This window comes from Ambystoma mexicanum, chromosome 5p (assembly GCF_040938575.1).
Source record: "Ambystoma mexicanum isolate Mex_15411 chromosome 5p, UKY_AmexF1_1, whole genome shotgun sequence".
NCBI lineage: Eukaryota > Metazoa > Chordata > Amphibia > Caudata > Ambystomatidae > Ambystoma > Ambystoma mexicanum.
Window position 1 is genome coordinate 946,334,018 of NC_090930.1, and position 18,313 is coordinate 946,352,330.

General features: G+C 50.6%; 1 protein-coding gene across 1 annotated transcript in view; it reads right to left on the minus strand.

Moving 5' to 3' along the window:
* Nucleotides 1–18,313, minus strand: part of NDUFV2 (NADH:ubiquinone oxidoreductase core subunit V2) — a 359,438-nt gene that overhangs the window by 319,051 nt on the left and 22,074 nt on the right. The window lies entirely within an intron of this gene.

Genomic DNA, 18,313 nt, shown 5'->3' on the forward strand with positions numbered 1-18,313 from the left:
GAAGCCCACAATGCCAGGGGGACACTCCCCTTCCCTGGTCTTTTCCCATGTAGCAGGGCTTCAGAGCCTTTTATTGTCTGTGTTTGTTATTTTGTAGGCTTTTCTACTCAAATGCACAAATTGTTTGTCACAAGACAAGTCTTTTCCCCAGCCTGAATGTATTAGAAGCATATACTCCTCAAGGTGTCTTGGGGAGGCCTACAGTCTTGTCACACAAACAGGATGCTTGATGTATTTTGTCTTTTTTTTTAAAGTTTTGTTTCCCCAGAGTTATTGGGATGAGCAAGACAAGAGTGGGTTGGTGATCATTGAATATTTGTTTCACTTCCGCAAATAGTCATTTGCCATGTGTTTTGGGTAGTGTGTAATTATTCAATGTTCCCTTTTATTTTACCACACGTTAGGGTGTTCAGCCAACACCCCCCGGTGTCCCCCTTTCCCCTGCCGTACCTTAAGTTTCCAGTGCTGGTATACTGGCATGCCTCCAATAGTCCTCCATGTCCTGTTGCTCCTGTGCAACATTACTGTGCTCTCCAAGGTAACCATCCCCCGAGCCCGTTGCGCTTGCTTTCCTCAGCCCACCGTACTTCACACCCGGCTGTAAAACTTTAGTGGTGCTGCTCATCTGCTACCACTCCTCCCAGTTTGAGATCGGGGTCTGTCCACTACAGGCACTGTGCTCAGGGATTGTTCTCCTCTTTGATGGGGCGGCCACTCTCCCCGACTGATAACGTTACAGTCCTTTGGACATTGGGGCAACCTCTGCCACGGGGAGTATGGATACTTACGACTCCGTCAGGGTTGATGAGCCACGTCCTTCACAGACGTTTACCCGCTGCTTTTCTCTGAAGGGTGCACTTCGCCCCTTTCATAACTGCTGCCACCACTCTCCCACAACCATCTTCACCAACGCCAATCCCAGTCCTTCTTTCCTTTTGTTACCGCCTTTCTTCAACAAGACAAACAAAGGACTAAGGTGTTGTATTTTAGTTCCTACATCTGGTTTCACCAACTGCAGCCCCTCCTTGTCTCAGTGATTTGAGATGGGATTTTTGTTTTACAGTAATACATATACCCATATGGTATATTTGAACCTGATTAAGATGTGGTGGTATTTTGGCTTACTTTTCTGAGATTTGGTATGGGAATTCTATTCCTTCTTATTAATTCTGGGACAAAATCTCCTGATTCGTCACAGGATATATGTGGGTATATAATCTTTGTTTCTACTGTGGGAAGGTCTAATGAGAGAAGGCGAGCAGGGACTGTGCAGGCGCGGGAAAGAGCCCATAGAATTCTAACAGTATATTATACTGCAGTGCAAAATTAAAAACTATTGTGACTGTTGCAAACTGCTGCTGCTAGAATCTTTCACAGAGTTAAAGCTTCACAGGTTCAGCATAGATACTTCTAACAGTACCAAGTAGTTGTGTTGGTGCATGGCATGCGAGTGAGTGTGCAAATCTACACGAGGGAGCTTAAGAGAAAGTGTGCACGAAAAGGAGTGTGTGTGTGTGTGTATTGTGACGAATCCCCAGATGGCGTCACTTCTCCCCTACAGGGAGCCCTTACCATGAGACCAGGGAGGTGAGGCCGCTACCCAATAGTCCCCCTGGGGGTGGTAGTCAGCAGCTGGATCCCATGGGGAGGGAATCCACCTACGGGAATAGTGACGACTTGGGTAGAACATTATATCTCCATTACTCACCTAAACCTAACATACCTTCCTAGCCTCCTCCCACCAACACTTTCCCTAGTGTTCCTATGTGTTTTTGCCATACTGTCAGTATAGGAAGTATTGGGACGAGGAAGCGTTTAGGCTCCTCAAAGGACGTGTATCCTTTAAGTACTGGGACGAAGGAGAAACCAATTGACACATTGAAAGACCTCCAGTTCAGTACTGGGACAAAGAAGAAGGAACAAGTTACTTACCTGTAAATGTTGTTCTTCAGCATGGGTCTGGCATGGATTCACATGCTCATGAATATTCCCTGTCGTCAGGCTGGGAATCCTCGGTAAAGAAAAAAGAAATCAGTTTTGTTTCTGAACTGTCTTTCTACTAATAACCAATCACTGGTCTCTGGGTTATACTGCCCCCAGCGAAGGACTGCCCTCTACCTAAGCCCCTCCTCTGGCAGCCATCTTCAGATTTGGTAGCACGTAAAGTTGCAGTAGGCCCAAGAGAAGAGCCGCAGAGGGGTAGGCGGGAGGGTTTGCATGTGAATCCATGCCAGACCCATGCTGGAGAAGAACAGTTACAGGTAAGTAACTTGTTCCTTCTCCAGCATGGGGTCTGGCATGGATTCACATGCTCATGAAGGAACAAGTTACTTACCCGTAACTGTTGTTCTCCAGCATGGGTCTGGCATGGATTCACATGCTCATGAATATTCCCCGTCGTCAGGCTGGGAATCCTCGGTAAAGAAAAAACCAGTATCAGTTTCGTTTCTGATCTGTCTTTCGTAGCAATAACCAATCACTGGTCTCTGCGTCATACTGACCACAGCCAATGACTGCCCTCTACCTAAGCACCGCCTCTGGCAGCCATCCTCAGATTTGGAAGCACGTGAAGTGGCAGTATGACCAAGTGAAGAGCCGCAGAGGGGTAGGCGGGAGGGTTCGCATGTGAATCCATGCCAGACCCATGCTGGAGAACAACAGTTACAGGTAAGTAACTTGTTCCTTCTCCAGCATGGGGTCTGGTATGGATTCACATGCTCATGAATAAAGAATACATAGCAGTACACACATGCACAACCACGGGAGGTGGCAAAGGCTCAACATTAAGCATTACATCAAACCCAACATTAAGCACCTTACCTCCTCACCAGGCTCACCTCAGGCGAACAGGTTGCGCAGCACTGCTTGGCCGACCCTGGACTCCTCCCTGGAATCCCGATCGACGCAGTAGAATTTCGTGAAGGTGTGCGTTTTGTTCAGACATCGCAGGTCTAGGATGGGGCGCCATCCTCCCGTCTTCTTCTTCACGAGGAAGTATCTTGAGTAAACTCCGGAGCCCCAAAGCCTCTTTGGAACGAGTTCGATTACGCCCTTCCTGAGCATCGCCTTTACCTCCAGGAGAAGCTGAGGGACGTGAAGCTCTTTCCTGGCCACGGGGGGGACGCGCGGGCACCTTCTTTGAAACTCGAGCGCGTGTCCCCGGGCTAAGGCGTCCAGCACCCAACGGTCGGTGGAGATGGACTCCCACACGCTGACGAAGCTCGCCAGCCGGCCTCCCACCGGGGTGCTTCGGTGGGGGCCCGACCCCACGGCCGGTTCAATCCTGTGTCGACGAGGCTTTGCCGCCTTGACCTCCTTGGCGACGACGGCGGGGTCCGCCGGACTTGCCTCGTCCTCTGTAGGCCTCCTGAGACGTCGAGCGGGCCGCTTGACGGTAGGTGGAGAAACCGCCGCCGGAACCTTTGGAGGCACCCTTGCCTCCGCTGCTCCGAAAGGGCGTCCGTCGTTGCTGCAGAACCCCAAGGGCCCGGGCCGTCTCAGTGTCCGCTTTAATGGCCTGGAGGGAATCGTCCACTGTTTTCCCAAACAGGTTGTTCCCATCGAACGGCATGTCCAGGACTCTGGTCTGTACGTCTTGACGGAAGTCCGTAGCCTTGAGCCATCCACGCCGCCTAAGGCACACGCCGTTGCCCAACTGGCGAAACCCAGTGTCGGCGATGTCCGTCGCAATAGTGATGGCGTGGTCCAACGCCACCTCGCCTTCCTGTAGGATCTCCAGGGCATCCGCCCTCTTGTCGTCCGGTAGGAAGTCCAGCAGGGGAGCCAGTTTGTACCATAGCTCCCTGTCGTAGCGGGCCACGATAGCCAAGGCGTTGGCCGCTTTAATCGTCGTCGCTGCCGACGAGACGACCCTGCGTCCCATAGCGTCCAATTTCTTTCCCTCGCCGTCCGGTGGGGAAGTCGATGTGGAGGCCGCACCCCCCCCCCCCCCGCTTTCTTCCTGGCCGCCGCGGAGACGACGGAGTCCGGGGTAGGCTGCACCCAGAGGCACAGGGGGGCCGCGTCCGGGACCCGGTACTTCTTCTCGTACCGGTCTCTTCTAGCTGGCGTCGTGGAAGGGTTCTTGAGGAGGGCGAGGCCCTCATCCCAAATGTCGTCCAGCAGAGGCACCACGAGGACCGTCTTCCTCTTGGCCTCGCGCCGTTGATAAAGGAATCCTTCCTTTTTCTTCTCCTCAGGGCAGAGTTGGAAAAGCTTGGATGCCCTGGCGATCATGGAGTGGAACGATCCAATCTCGTCGGGAGGAGAAACCCTGGTGGGAGGCGACGACGGTAGATCCTCGTCGTACACCTCGTCGTCCGTACCCGTCGCTGCCGTGTCAGTCCCCGTAACATCCCCTCGGGTGGACGGGGAGGAGGGCTGGACGGGGCGCGACGGCTGAAAAGGAGGTGGAGGGTGAATCCTTCTTTTCTTGTGCGGGGGAGCGCCAGAAGGTCCCGGTTCAGGATCCCCCGACGGGAGAGGTTCCTCCGTCGGCAACGGTAGTCTCGTCCTTATCTCTGAACATAAGGACTGTATAGCCAACGAAATGGCCGCCGAGTTGTCTTGCGGCGCTGGCAGAGGGGAATCCGACGGGTGATCAGGGGCCCCGTCGGTACCCTCGACGGGCCGGTCTTCTTCCACGCCAAGGCCATAGCTTAAGACCTCGATCAACTCTTCCTCTGAGGTTGAGGCCGAATCTACGACGACGCCCTGCCCCCCCCTTTTTCTTCCCCGCCGGGGGTTTCACGGGGGTCCTATCGATGGGCACAAAAGAGGACTCCCTCCGAGGTGGCAGGGAGACTCTGAGCCCCGAGGTCGCCACCACTGGTGTAGCCTCCACAGGCTGAGCCAGGGCCGCCGCGACAGTATCGATAGAGGGCTTGGCCGGATGGATTAAGGCCTTCACCACCTTAGGTGCGCTCACCGCCTTATCCTTGAGGGGGGGGGGGGGACACTGCCTCGCTCCCCCTCCGATGGGGCCTTCGAGCTCGACCGGGGCCTCTCCAGGAGCTTCGCCGGGTACTCGCCCTTCCTCTTACCCGACCCAGAGTGTTGGCTCGTGGCTGAAGTTGCCGGGGAGGGTGCGCCCTGCCTGGCGCCCGTAGAGCCCGACCGTTCGGCGCTCCCGGTGCCAGCAGACTCGCGGTGCTTGGCCTTGTGTTGGACCCCCGTCACCGGGGCGTCCTCAAAGGTCTTAGAAGACCGCTCGGATTTCTTCCTCTTCTTCTCGCCTGACGGGCTCTTCCCTTCCAGCCAGTTGGCGAGACGTTGATGGCGGTCCTTCATGGTCCGCTCCGACATGTTGCCGCAAAACGCACAGTCCTTCTCCACGTGCGTCTTGTCCTCATGTAAGCAGTAGAGACAAAAGAGTGTTCGTCCTCCTTAAAGACGTTCTGCAGCTGGCATCCAGGGCAGATCCTGAACAGCTTTCCGGGCGTCGAGCTTCCCCTTCTCCTGGGCCATGTCCGGGCCTGAGAAACTTCTGGAATCCTCCAAAAGCATAGCTCGACGAAATCTTCACCCTTGAGGGGCGCAGACGAATCCGACACGGGTCCCCGTTGATCGGATGGAGAGTCGGTGGAGCTTGAGGCTCTTTTGACCGAAAAAAAAAGTTTTTTGAGAAAAAATGTGAAAAAATAGCATTAACGCTCGAGAGCAATAGCACGAGGATCCCAACACATGAACGTGCGGTAAAAATCTGAGGATGGCTGCCAGAGGCGGTGCTTAGGTAGAGGGCAGTCATTGGCTGTGGTCAGTATGACGCAGAGACCAGTGATTGGTTATTGCTACGAAAGACAGATCAGACACGAAACTGATACTGGTTTTTTCTTTACCGAGGATTCCCAGCCTGACGACGGGGAATATTCATGAGCATGTGAATCCATGCCAGACCCCATGCTGGAGAATATAAGGATACATAGCAGTACACACATGCACAACCAATGGAGGTGGCAAGGCTTAACATTAAGCAATACAACAACTCAACATTAAGCATCTCTTACCTCCTCACCAGGCTCACCTTAAGCGAAAATGTTGCGCAGCACTGCCTGGCCGACTCTGGACTCCTCCCTGGAATCGCGGTCGACGCAGTAGAATCTCGTGAAGGTGTGCGTCGACCTCCACGTAGCAGCTCTGCATATGTCCAGCAGGGGCACACCAGACAGAACGCCGTGGTAGCAGCGATCGCTCTGGTTGAGTGGGCTCTTGGACAGCCGGGCAACGGTCGGTTTGCCAACCGGTGACAGAGCATGATACAGCTGGAGAGCCATCTGGAAATGGAAGCCTTCGAGAGGGCCTTTCCTTGGTTCACAGGTCCAAAGTTCACAAACAGCTGTGATGTCCTCCGAAAACTCTTCGTGCGGTCCAAGTAGAACTTCAGCGCTCTAGCCACATCTAGCAAGTGCAAAGTCCTCTCAGCCGGTGACGGGAAGAAAACAGGTAACACCAAGGGCTCGTTGAGATGAAGTCCGATGGCACCTTGGGCATGAAGGAGGGGTGCGTCCTCAGCACTACCCTTGTCTCGTGGAATGTCTGGTATGGAGGTTTTCAAGAGAGGGCCTTGATCTGTCCCATTCGTCTTGCGGAGGTGATGGCCACAAGAAACGCTGTCTTCCACAACAGGAACTTCAACGGTGCCGAATGCAGAGGCTCGAACAGTGGTCCCATGAGCCTGGACAGCACCACGTTGAGCTCTCACGCGGGGCCGGAGCCTTCACCGGCGGGAACGATTGGAACCGTCCTTTCATGAACTCCTTCATCAGGCAGTGGGACCATAGGGATGACCGCCCCCGAGTTCTGGTGTAGCGGGAGATAGCCGCCAGATGGATCTTGATGGAGGCATGTGCCAGTCCCGCCTTGGCCAGCGATAGCAAGTATCGCCCATACTTCTCGGCTGGGGAAACCTGCTGGCGAACCTCTGGCACTTAGCGTTCATCGCCGTCGCGAATAGGTCGATCTGGGGATTGCCCCATCGTCGGAATAGGAGATCCACCTGATCCTGTCGCAGCTCCCACTCGTGGCACAAGCGCAGTTCCCTGCTGAGTGAGTTGGGGATGGTGTTTTTTATTCCTGCAAGATGGAAGGGTACCAGAAACATTCCGTGGGCGACGGCCCAATGGCACAGCTCCTGTGCTTCCTTGGATAGGGCTGGGGATCTGGTGCCCCCCGTTTCCGGATGTAGAACATCGTGGCATCGTGGTGGTGTTGTCGGTGAAGACCCTTACCACCTTGCCCTTGAGGGACGGAAGGAACAATCCGAGGGCCCAGAACACCGCGCAGAGCTCCAGGATATTGATGTGTAGTGACCTCTCCCCTGGGAACCAAAAGGCCTCTTGCGTGGAGATCTCCGGTGTGTGCTCCCCATCCCTCCAGGGAGGCATCCGTCGTCACCGTTTCCTGATGTGCTGGGGACTGGAAGTTCATACCCGCCGCCAGATGCGCGCGGGTGTCCCACGACCGGATCACTTGGCGAAGGTCTCGTTGAGTGAGATACTGTCTTCGAAGCTGCCCGCCGCTTGCATCCAAAGGGTGTCGAGGAACTCCTGCAGGGGTCGCATCCGCAGTCTGCAAAGGCACACGAGGAAGATTACCCGAGGACATCATGCCGAGGAGAGACTTGATGGACCTCACCCTGGCCACATCCAAGGTCAACAGCCATTGTACCTTGCCTAGGATGGCCTTCGTCCTCTCCTCCGACAGCGAAGCCAATCGCGCCACTGTGTCGAGCCTGGCTCCCAGGAACAGGGTGACTTGCGACGGTACCAAGTGGGATTTCGCGAAGTTCATCAAGAATCCCAGATCAGTCAGCAGATGGACGGTCTTTGCTGTGTGAACGACGATTAGTTCTCTTGACTTCGCTCGGATGAGCCAGTTGTCCAGGTAGGGGTAGATGTGGATCCCCTGCAGGCGCAGCAGCGCCACCACTGGCGCCAAGTACTTGGTGAACACTCTGGGCGTCGACTTCAATCCGAAGGGGAGGGCCTTGAACTGATAGTGTCGCCCTTGGACCACAAATCGCAGGAATTTTCGATTTCCTTTTAGAATGGGGATGTGGAAGTAGGCGTCCTCCATGTATAGCGATGATAGGAAGTCGCCCTCCTCCAGCTGTCCCAGCACGTGCTGGAGGGTGACCATCCGGAACTTCTGGGACCTGATGTACTTGTTTAGACGACAAAGATCCAGGATGGGCCGCCAACCGCCAGTCTTCTTTCGGACGAGAAAGTACCGCAAGTACACTCCAGAGCACCGGAGCCTCTTTGGGACGAGCTCGATGGCCCCCTTTCTTAGCATCGCCCGTACCTCCAGCAGCAGCTGGGGGATGTGGTTTTCCTTCCTGGCCATGGGAGGAATACGGGGATACCTCCTTTGAAATTCCAGGGTGTGCCCGCGGGCCAGTGCATCCAGCACCCAGCTGTCAGTGGAGATGGACTCCCACACGCCGACGAATTTCGCCAGATGGCCTCCAAACGGGGTGCTCAGGTGGGGGCCCGACGCACGGTCGGTTCAATCGTGTTTCGCTGCGGCCTTGCCGCCTTGGCCTCCTTGCCGATGACGACGAAATCCTCCCGTCTTGCCTCGTCCTCTGTAGGCCTCTTGTGACAAAGAGCGGGCTGCTTAGCGGTACGACGAGGAGCCGCCGCCAAATCCTTTGGAGGCCCCTTGCTTGCCTCCGGCGTTCCGAAAAGACGGCCATCGTTGTTGAAGGACACCCAAGGCCTGAGCCGTCTCGGTGTCCGCCTTGATGGCCTGTAAAGACTCGTCCACAGTCTTGCCGAACAGGTTGTTCCCGTCGAAAGGCATGTCCAGAACCTTGGTCTGTACGTCTTGGCAGAAGTCGGTGGCCTTAAGAAAATCGCGCCGGCAAACGCTGTTGCCCATCTGACGAAAGCCGGCGTCGGCGATGTCCGTGGCTACCGTGATGGCATGGTCCGACATTACCTCGCCTTTCTGTAGGATTTCCAGGGCCTCAGCCCTCTTGTCGTCCGGAAGGAAGTCCAGCAAGGGAGCGATCTTGAACCACAGCTCCCTGTTGTAGCGTGCCACGATCGCGAGGGCGTTCGCCGCTTTAATCGTTGTCGCCAACTAAATAAACTTGTCGTCCCATGGTGTCCAACTTCTTCCCCTCGCCGTCTGGTGGGGATGTTGAAGTAGACGCCGTTGCCCCCGCCGCCTTCTTCTTGGCCGCCGCGGAGTCCACCGAGTCCGGGGACGGCTTGCTCTGAGACACATAGGGGCAGAGTCCGGGACCCGGTATTTCTTCGCATACCGGTTTCTCCTGTAAGGGCCGTGGACGGGTTCTTCAGGACCGCTAGCCCCTTGTCCCAGATGTCATCCAGCAATGGGATTGAGAGGACAGTCTTCCTCTTGGCCTCCCGCCGTTGGTAGAGAAAACCTTCCTTCTTCTGTTCCTCGGGGCAGAGCTGGAGGAGCTCAGATGCCCTGGCGATCATGGCTTGGAAGGAGCCAATTTCGTTGGGTGGGGAGGCCCGGGGAGGTGGCGAGGGGAGGACCATTCCGTCGTTGCAACCATCGTCGTCTGTCCCCGTCGCCGCCATCTCCGTTCCCGTCTCGTCCCTCGCAGGAGGGTATGGGGGGGTGCAGGTTGAAGTGGGGGGTGGACTCGCCTCCGCTTGTTAGGTGGGCTGACCGATGGACCAGGTTCCGCTGGGTCCTCGGTGGGGGGTAAGGGCATCCTCGTCCTTATCTCCATGCACAGGGTCTGTATAGCCATCAAAATGGCTCCTGAATTGTACTGTGGTACGGATACTGGCTGCAAAGGAGCCGACGGCAGGGGTGCGTGGTCCTCCGCTGCCCTATCTTCCTTGTCGGCTCCCCCGTTGCTCTCCTTGTCGGGATCCTTCCCTTGGGCCCTGGATTCCTCAAACTTCTTGTCCAGGATCCTTTGGACGCTTGCCAATTCATCCTCAGAGGTAGTATCCGAGTCTGTTACGGCTACCGTTGCCCCCCCCCCCTCTTTTCCCTGCTGGGGTTTTACAGGGGTCTTCTCAATAGGCAGAAAAGACGATTCCCCCCTGGGTGGCAGGGAAACTCTAGCCCCTGAAGTCGCCTCCACTGGGGAAGCCTCCATAGGTTTCGCCAGGGCTGCTACGACTCCCTCGATCGAGGCCTTAGCCGGGGGAATCAGGGCCTTCACGACCTTGGTCATGCCTGAGGCCTTCACCTTGGGGGGAGGGCCACTGACTCGCTCCCCCTCGGCTGTCTCGGTCGGGATCGACCGGGGCTTCTCCTGAAGCTTATCCGGGTTCTCAGACTTCCTTTTCCCCCCTGAGCCAGAGCAGTGGCTCGTGGTTGATGGCGTTGGTGATAGTGCGCCCTGCCTGGCAGGCAAGGAGCCCGACCGATCGGTGCTCCCGGTGCCCGCGGACTCGCTGTGCTTAGCCTTTTGTTGGGCCCCCGTCACCGGAGCGCCCTTAAAAGGTCTTAGAAGACCCCTCAGATTTCTTCTTATCACCGGTTGCTGGACTCTTCCCCTCCAGCCAGTTGGTGAGGCGAATGCGACGATCCCTTATCGTCCATTCGGACATATTCTTGCAAAACGCACAGTCCTTCTCCACGTGAGTTTTGTCTTCGTGAAGGCAGTAGAGGCACCGAGAGTGCTCATCCTCCTTAAAGACGTTCTGAAGCCCGCAGCCAGAGCAGCTCCTGAACAGCCTGGATCCAGTAGGCATGCTTCCCTTGTCCTGGGCCATGTCCACGAGGTAGGCCTCAAATGTTCCGGAATCCTCTGAGAAGTGGAAACGCAACGAATTTTTGCCCTTGGGGGCGTAGAAAATTCCGAAAACGGGTCCCCGTTAGTCGGAAGCGAAGGTCGGTGGAGCTTGAGGCTTGACTGACAGGAAATATAAGTAAGAGTAAACTCTTCGAAAAAACACAGTAAAAGCTCGAGAGCTATAGCACGACGACTCCCAACACTTGAACGTGCGGTAAAAATCTGAAGATGGCTGCCAGAGGGGCTTAGGTGGAGGGCAGTCATTGGCTGGGGCAGTATGACCCAGAGACCAGTGATTGCTTATTAGTAGAAAGACAGTTCAGAAAAGAAACTGAAACAGTTTTTTTCTTTACCAAGGACTCCCAGCCTGACGACGGGGAATATTCACGAGCATGTGAATCCATGCCAGACCCCATGCTGGAGAAGTGCAGAAGCATAATGAGCAGTCTAATGTTTCCCAAAACCTGATTAGGCAAAAACCATTCAAAACTGAAGAAGGAAATCAGGAAGGACAGAGAGAAGCCCCCCCCCTTGCAGGAACCGGGAGACTGGAAGCTGACCGCAGCACAGAACTGAGGAGCTTGTAGCTGGGGACGCTGCCCTGCAGGCAGAGATGTCCCTATCCGGTCCGCCATGGATAGACCGACCAGAGTCATGGATAAGCAGGCGTCCAGACATAAGAAGTCAACAGGAAACAGCAACAGCAGCACGCAACAGCCCGCAAGACACCAAATGCTGCAGATCCGCTGCAGCACACTGGAAAGCAGCAGGGGCTGATGGGTCTTCAAAAGGGTGTGAAAAGTATCTGAACACGGGTCAGGGACCTGCACCCATTTTTTGAAGAGTAACCCAAGTCATCATTATAGTCAAAATGTAAAATATTTAAAGCAAAATGCAAGTTCTAAATATGTATTTTACTAACATGCAAGCCTACTTTTACATACTTCCTAAATTTCTGGCGATTTTTGCAATGAAGGCACCACCAATGGGGTGATGGCTGGAAAGCTTAGAATTAATCTGGACCTCTGGCGTTGCTCTGGGCAACCCTGCAGACCATTGTTCTTCACCTAACAAGCCATTACAAAAGGTCTGTATGCAAATCAGGCTCGGTCCCCAAAAGGAGCAGTACAGCCTGAACTGCTTGGTCACATCCCTTCTGCACAAGACCACAATCATCCCCAGACATGTTTTGGCCTTGTTGGGCCTCAGCGAGGGGGTAGCATGGGCCCCTTGTTTTGACTTTCACAATGATAATGTAACTAGTACATACGAGTATTCATGTTATAACTTGGAGAACCTTTAATTTGTATTTTCCAAAAAGCTATTATACATAAATGAAAGGATTTCTTTTTTTTAATTGACTTTTTGAAAGGTGCTTACTAACATTGGAGGTAAGGGACGGCTTTAAGGGGTGATGTCGAGGCCATCACAACATTTAAATTTACAATTTCACTAATATTTAGATTTTAATCAACTACATAAAACCACAATTATAACAAACCTTAATATAAAGAAAAACAGGGAATGGGATCTTTTGTTTTTACAAAAAGCGTTAAGGTTAAACCAACAAAAACTTCTACAAACATTAGAAATAACGTCAAGGTAACAAATATATTAAAAATACATTAAAAAATATATTTAAATCAAAAATGATGGAACCTTAAATAACCCATAAACCGGAAAATATCAACTATTATATCAGGGTTCCAAACTGCCAGGAGCTAGGAGCTATTTAGCTCCTGGTTATAGTCAACGGGAGCCTGGTTTGCTTGAAACCAACAGCTACCAGGAGCCACTTTTGACTCCTGGACAAGTGGTGCCATACACACCTAGCTATGTGATATTAACTATGTATGTTTGGGGATTTATATAAAGGACAATAAAGAATATACTTAAGGGACATTTAGCGCATATTGTTTAACATGAAATTGACACAAATTTAGAGTTTGCCTCTTGCGCAAAATTACATTTGTTGTGCAGTCTCTACTAGCTCCTGCCCAACTGGTTATGCCGGATACCCAGGAGCTCCTTTTTGCTCCTGGTAAAAGGATCCCACTTTCAATCCCGGTTACATAATATATATATACACACAAATCATTTTTATAAAGTAAACTTAAGGTTAAATGGACACCGTTAATACAAACCATACAATGTTTATAGTACACAAATACTACATAATTAAAAACATACGTATAATTCACATACACACTTCCATTTAAAAATAAAATGCTCAGCACATATTTTAAAAAACGATAAAAATAAAAGGATCACTATATAAACATTTACATTTTATAATTTGCATTAAAAAAATAAATTACATTTCACAATTACAAAAATATAATTCAGTAATAAACATAAAATACAATATACAGTACGCAAATTTTACAGTACAATAATCATTTAATTAAAATTTCAACAAACATTATACTCAACTTATGCAATTTACAAATTTAGTAACTTTTTAATTATAATAGTCATACACAAATACATACAATTTCCACTAAAAATAATGACTAAATACTCCAAAATGAAAATAGGGACACAAGCAGCCCAAAAATAATACACATTAATACACATTTTTATCAAATGCAAATATTTATAAAACAAATGACATCACCTTCACTGTAAAAAGTGTTACAACCCAAGCTAAATATTTCAAGATAAAAACAGGATGAGTTGAGGTTACCATGATATTTTAAATATAATATTTTTTATATCTATTTTGGATATATTTTTATGTTACAATAGTAGACTATGTTTTTGTTGGTTTAACCTTAACTTTTGTAAACACATTTTTTTCAAATACATAGCCATGTATAGTAATAGTTATTACTTCTAGAGTATTTTAATAGTTAAGTGGGGAATGTATATAGGGTCACGTGTATATCGTGAAAGGAAGAGAAAAAGGCAGCGTGTGTACCCTGGCCTAGGAGAGGCAAGGGAAGTGGCAGCCTTGCCGTCCCCACACACTGGGCCCAGCTACCCCCACCCCCACTACAGTGGGCGCTATCGGTCAGGGTTCTGTCCTGTGAGGTTCCCTCTATGGGCCGTCCTCCGTGCCCTCCAAGAAAGGGTGAGTAGATACCTGTAACAAGAACTCACAGCAGGGGAACATAAAAGCGGGCGATTATTAAGAATAAGAAAAAATCCACCTTGGTGTCTGTGTCCCATTGGAGTGGAATACAGTAAGAACTCAGGGCGTAGCCCATCTCTAGTTTAACAGTGATTTTATTTGCAGGCTGCATTGCGTCCCCTCCTTCCCAGCTGGTCTGGCAGGTGGGAGTGGTTTGTTCCATAAAGGACTGCCCCTGGCCATGTGTCAGGGAAGTGCGCACACTTTCCGCAGAGCTCCCCAGAACACAGGGGCTAAGACTAGTGTGCAACATATGAAGAGTTACTTATTATTTAAGGAGCAAAACCGTAGTAAGGCTTTTCTTTCCCCCCAACAGTTCACATGGTGAACTAATTCAATTCTATGGACTGGCAATTTTGAAAGGTAAGGCAAACTGAAATTAATTGAGTGGCCCAGGCTGGAACATTTTCGTTAACTGGTGCAGACAAAATGTAGGTACGTGACCTCAAATTACAAGGTCTAGGTTGTTTTCTCTTAACGTCCGTTTATTCAACGTTTTCCTTTTTTTATACATAGAAATCACAACATAGAGTTAACGATTACAAAACATTTCCATGAGATCAACGATAGGAGAGTTCAGTAAAGCAATAATCGTATACATCCAACATGTCAGATCAGTGACCCTCCCAACTATACCAAAACTACCCATCATCCCTTTCGCCCCTTCCTTCGAGTAACTCTTCTCCTAACACCACCTCCAGCATTCATGAAGGTTTCAGGTCCACCGAGGAGTGCAGTTCTTTTAACAGCTGGCTCCAATCCACCACCACCCCATCTTCCAGCTCCAGGTCCTGGGTTAGTTATAAAATGTCCAACGCTGCATCCCCCACCCCATCTACAGATATCTTCCATCCAGGATGGACCCTGGGTTTCTTCCAGGTTATGGCTACCCTTCTATTCGCTAATATCAGCATTAATTGAGCTAACCACTTCCTCACTTTGTATCGCTTGCCACCAGGTAGCAGTCTTCAGAGAGACACTCTTGGGCTGTTTTCAAAACTGGAACCCAGCAGTCTATTAATCTTGGATATTACTGCCTGCCAGTAGCGCTCGTTCACCAAGCATCCCCACAACATGTGCCAGATCCCTGCCTGTCCAATCCCATATCTTGGGCAGTCCTTACTCAAGGCGTTATTCATTGCATGCAGTTTCGTGGGGGCCACATACACCTATGTAGGATATTAAACGGTATATGTTGAAATCTGGCATTCCTTGAGACTTTCTGGACCGGTTCCTACATTGTACCCCAGTCTGCCTCCGAGATCTGATCCCCCACATCACTTTCCCACTTAGTTTTAACTGCCAACTACTCCAGAGGAAACAGCCCCTGCATTGCCTGACGAATTCAAGAGATCCTGGCCCCTCCGTGAACAGCACCTGCATCAATGGGTTCATAGTGGGCTCCTCCGGGATACCTGTCCACATTATGGCCAATGTCTAGTCATTGCACCATAGGTAAGGAACCGCCCTCTAGAGACCCCATGCTGCATTCTCCAATCCTCAAATGACATCAACTTCCACCTTCAAACAAATCTCCCACTGAACCACACCCCCTACCCATCAGATGCGAGAAACACATATGCTGTATTGGCGACCAAAGTCCCAAGTCTGCGCTCCATAGTAGAGCTGCATTGTATAGCCCCGGCACCCATAGGCTCCCCAAAAGTTTCTTCCAGACCTATCGCACCACCTGAAACATAACAGTGGCCCTCTTGCCACCCGATCAGGTCCCACAATAATTCTTCTCCCCTCCGATGGGCCAGGAGGCTTCCCAGTAGACCCAACAGCAGCTCTCCCTTCGTGTCCGCCCATAATTTAAAAAATATTCAATGGGTTTTTCCGTTAAAAAAAAACATCCCGCAATAAAATGACATGGAGCCGTTAATACCGCTTGCAGTTGTGCTGCCATAAAATACCATCCATAGTTCGGTAGATTAATGGCTCCCCTTCCAGGTGCGAGTGCCGCAGGGTTACCAGTGAGACCCTTCTCCTCCCCGTATTCCATAGCAACTCCCCAACCCGCATCTTGAAAAAATCTTCTCGATGGCATAGGGGATATTGGCAAAGTATTAGGAGTGTTGGGAGGATGACCATTTTGCGTAACGCTACCCTCCTCATCAATTATATTGGTAGCTTCTTCCAGAATTGGACCGATTCACCTATACCCGACAGTGCTCTACCCGTACTGTACACAAAGGCATCTCCAATACTGTAAAAAGTTTGCATGCCCAGGTATCTGAATGACTCCCCCTACCACCTGGGCCCCCATCCTGGGATGCCAGTAAGATCCCGGCTGCGGAGTCCCCCCAATCTGGGAGCAATAATGACTTTCTTATTAATGTGTAAGCCAGATACCTTCTGAAAGTTGTTCAGTACCTCCAGTAGGATTGGCATGCTTTCCAGCCGGTTCCCCACAAAGAACAAATAATCATCGGCATATAGTGAGACCATGTGCCTCACCCCTCCCGCCAATATGCCTGCTTCCCCATCTCTTTACTGAGATATCCCGCCAGTGGTTCTAGCACCATTGAGAATATTGGGGAGACCAGGCACCCCTGCTGCGTCCCCTTCCCAACGTCCACCGCTGCGACACCCAGTCATTCATCTTCACCCTTGCCATTGGCCTATTGTACAGGAGTCACAGACACCAGCAAATGTTGTCCCGAAACCATTTGGCCCCTAGCACTCGAAATAACCATGCCCATTCCACGGTGTCAAAGGCCTTCATAGCATCAAAGGAATCCAATGCCATGTCCTCCTGAGAGTTCCTAACCTGATCCATTACATGATGTGAGCGGTAGAGATTCATTGTGGTACTCTGTCCCCCTATAAAACCACACAGGTCCGGATGCATCAATAGTGGACCCACCCCAGATAATCGGGTAGCCAAGACCTTACCCAGAATTTTCACATCAACATTTAGTAACGAAATTGGGCGATAGGATGCGCAATCTAAGGGGTCTTTACATTCCTTGAGTAGGACTGTTATTACCGTCTCTCGCATAGAGACTGGGAAAATCTCCATCTCAAAGGCCTCATCGTAAACTTTAAGTTGGGACCAGGAGTTCCTCATACCTGCAATAAAATTCTATCCGAGATCCGTCACTCCCTTGGGATTTACCCTTACGCATAGACGTCAAAGCACCACATATTTCGGATGCCTCAATGGTCTCTTCTAGCTTCTCTCTGAAATCCCCAGCCAGGACCAGCAACTGCACAAAGTCCAAAATAACCTCTGCATCCTCAGCCGAGTACGTACCTTCGCTTGTGGGAGGGAAAGCAAGGGAAATGAAGCTGCCTCTAACCGCTGATAGTTTCATGTTGTACTAGGGGCTGGGTGCTGGAGGCAAAGGTGGTTGGGGGGCAGAAGGCATACAGGGCTTGCGACTAGCGATCTGTTAATCTCTGCATTGTCCTTCTCCATGTTACTAAATGCTAATAAAACGTGATTTTCAAATATTTTGATAGTGAGTCCTTTGTCTCCTGATGAGAAGCCAGGGCCTCTGCCAGCTCCGTCCCCTTCCCCCATACCACTGCCACTTCCTTCTCCAAGTCAGATACCACCCCTTCCTGTTTCCGTAACTTTTCCTGTAGTTTTCTTGATCCCTGTCGTTTTGGGTACACAAACTCCCAGAATTGTGACATTAAAAGCCTCCCATATGGTCCGCAATCCCTCCACCGAGCCCTCGTGAATCTCGAAAAAACTTAATATCTCTTCTCTCAATATCTCCCCAAATGCCCCATCTTCCAAAGCCGTGACCGAGAGCCGCCATGAGTTCACTGATGACTTCCGCCACATACCCAAAAAGAAAAGATTCCCAATTTAGGAAACCCACGTCCCCTGCACACCATCTATGGCCTCAGCCTTAGGGTATTTAACAGCCCAATGTCTGCCTTCTTCCAGCAAGAGAGACAGGTAGAGCTGGTGTGTATTACAGATATATAAATAACATGTGTATATTAGTCCACCTTGCAATTCATTGGTCCATAAACATTCAATTTGACAATAGAGGTAAGAATTAAAAAGTTTTTTCAAGTAGCCCAACGTGTTTCGAGTTATTTCCACTCTTCATCAGGAGCAAATATTGATTTCAACAAATTCTACAGAAAAATTACATAGAAGAAATATGTTAAGTACATGCCTCTTATGTTGTGTGCCATTTTACATGTGATGGAGCTGCATCATTAATGCCGCCCTTCTAAGGGTCCTTGTCTAATAAGTACATTCACAACAACTGGAAAGTTCTAATACAGCATTCAGTTTATGTAATCTTTCAATCATGGTTACAACTAGAAATCATTAGAGATTTTATATAAGTCATGGGATATCAATTCCTTTGCTACAAGTCCAAAAAGACAAATCTAGCCAATACACCAATCCTCCATTTATATTGACCCTCCTATAGATGACAAGCTTAGCTTGTGTTTTTGTAAATTGTAGTGTCTAA